At 39.6% G+C, this 2,072-nt stretch overlaps 1 long non-coding RNA gene across 1 annotated transcript; it reads left to right on the forward strand.

Moving 5' to 3' along the window:
* Positions 1-279: 279 nt before the first annotated feature.
* Positions 280-1,155, forward strand: LOC132860010 (uncharacterized). Its single transcript, XR_009649773.1, has 5 exons — positions 280-375; positions 469-546; positions 663-772; positions 921-969; positions 1,048-1,155. It is a non-coding gene; the product is annotated as an uncharacterized LOC132860010 (long non-coding RNA).
* The last annotated feature ends 917 nt before the right edge of the window (positions 1,156-2,072 follow it).

Raw genomic sequence — 2,072 nt, forward strand, 5'->3', positions numbered from 1 at the left:
ACACACACACACACACACTCTCTCTCTCTTAATTTATTTTCACATGTAATATTTCTTTTATATAATAATAATAATAATAATAATAATAATAATAATAATAATAATAATAATTATTATTATTATTATTATTATTATTATTATTATGTGATGAGCTGGTGACAGTCGCTAGGTGGCGACAGACGCGTGCTGATTGGGTAACTTCTCCTAACGATGACCAGGTGAGGTGAATTTAGGGGAGGCGAGATGACAGCCTGCTCCCTTATTTATTGCGCTTTCCGAGCCTGAGCTCGTTTTGTGGTTTGTTGTTCTGCTGTGCCATAATGTGTGTTACGAGTCTCCCTCTTTTCGCCATCCTTCTTGCTGTTATCTCTCACTGTAAGTTCAACCCAAGTTTGCAATTATTTCCACCACATTTGTGCACTTTTTTTTTTTTTTTTTTTTGCACACAAACGCACTCTTGTGTTGTAGCGTTCGGTTCTCCGGTGGCGCACGAGTACCGAAGAGACACCGGAGTCGTCCTGATGCGAGCTGATAATCCGGATCCAGGTACGAGTGTGCGATGAGTCTTGGTTTATTTGGCTGCGTGCGCCATTTGTTCTTTTTGTATTTTTTTTTTATTTTTTAGTTATTTATTTATTTTTTAACTGTCTGGGTTTGTGCAGCGTTCCATACTTCACTTCATCACCCTATGAAGGCTATGCTGTGGGATGGAGATTACTTGGAAGATTCATCTGGCGCAGGAATGCCAAGTTGAAACCGGATGGGGGGAAAGGTAATCAAAATGTACTTTAGGTGCTGTCTATGGCAGACATTCTTCAAAAACTGCAGAGTTATTGTGGTGGCATTTCATGGAAGGTGGCTCCCAATGTTTGCACTTTATTTTTTTTCTTCCCTTTTCTTTGTTGTCCCCCACAATACAGGCAGAAGTCTTCAGGATGGGAGAATGTGCTTTGTCGTCTCAGTGACCTGGTGAGCTTTGTTTACACTATCACTTGAATCGGAACGAATCTCTCAAATGTACTGTCTGACTACAAAATTTGTTTCTAGGAAAGGGGCATGGGGGCATATTCCATCTCCTCCATGTTGCCACACCTCATCTGTGCATGAGTTCATGGGTGACTTCTTGGTGCTGAATAAATATCAAATTCCTGAAAATCTTGCTCACTTGGTTATTTATATTTATCTCCCCCCCACTTCCCTGCATCTTGAGTCAAGAACTTCTGCAGTGTGCTTGTATTTGGTGCCAGCTTCTGGAAAAGAGTGGCAGTAGACTGGTGCAGGGGTTTCAAACTAAATTTACTAAAAGTAAATGTAGAATGCATTCCAGATTTCTTTTAAATGCAAAAAAGGTCTGCCTCCTGCCATGTTTAAATATGACCTGCATCTGTGTGCAGGGAGGAACATGGTTTTGCGCTTTTTTTTTTTCTTTTTTTTTTTTTTTTTTTTTTTCCCCCCCCCGCATTAAAGCTGCAAGTTAAAATCAAGTAATGCAATGGTTATTGAAGCAGTTAGCTATTGTTTTGGAAAAAAATGCTCTAAATTGCTTTTCCCCAGCTCCTAGTGGATTTGGCTGAGATCTGATAAACCAGCAGAACATTTCAAGTGTTTAATGGCACTTGGATGGATAAGGCTTTGGGTTACTGATCTGAAGGTTGGGGGTTCACGCACCTTTTAAGCTGCCACTAAGGCCCGTAAGAAAGGCCCTTAATCCTCTATGCTCCAGTTGTGCCAGATCTTTGTCTGTTCTGACCCCCAATTCCTAACAAGCTGAAATGTGTCAAGAAGAATTTCACTGTGCTATAATGCATACCTTACAAGTTCTTCTCTTAATTTATGGTGGATAACAGCCCTTAAACACTGAAATGTCTGGAGAACTCTGATTTGATATTGTATGTTGAGACAATGCATTTGAAATAAGTTGTCAGAGCTGCTTTATATACTCTAAAACATGACTGTAGCTTAGTAAAGTAAATATGTTTGGAGAATGGCTTTACCCATGTTAACACTTTTTAACAAATTGTTAATCATGACTATTAGTGTTGTCACCAGGAGACATCTGGGGCCTGTTTCAG

Source organism: Tachysurus vachellii, chromosome 2 (genome assembly GCF_030014155.1).
Source record: "Tachysurus vachellii isolate PV-2020 chromosome 2, HZAU_Pvac_v1, whole genome shotgun sequence".
In the NCBI taxonomy this organism is placed as follows: domain Eukaryota; kingdom Metazoa; phylum Chordata; class Actinopteri; order Siluriformes; family Bagridae; genus Tachysurus; species Tachysurus vachellii.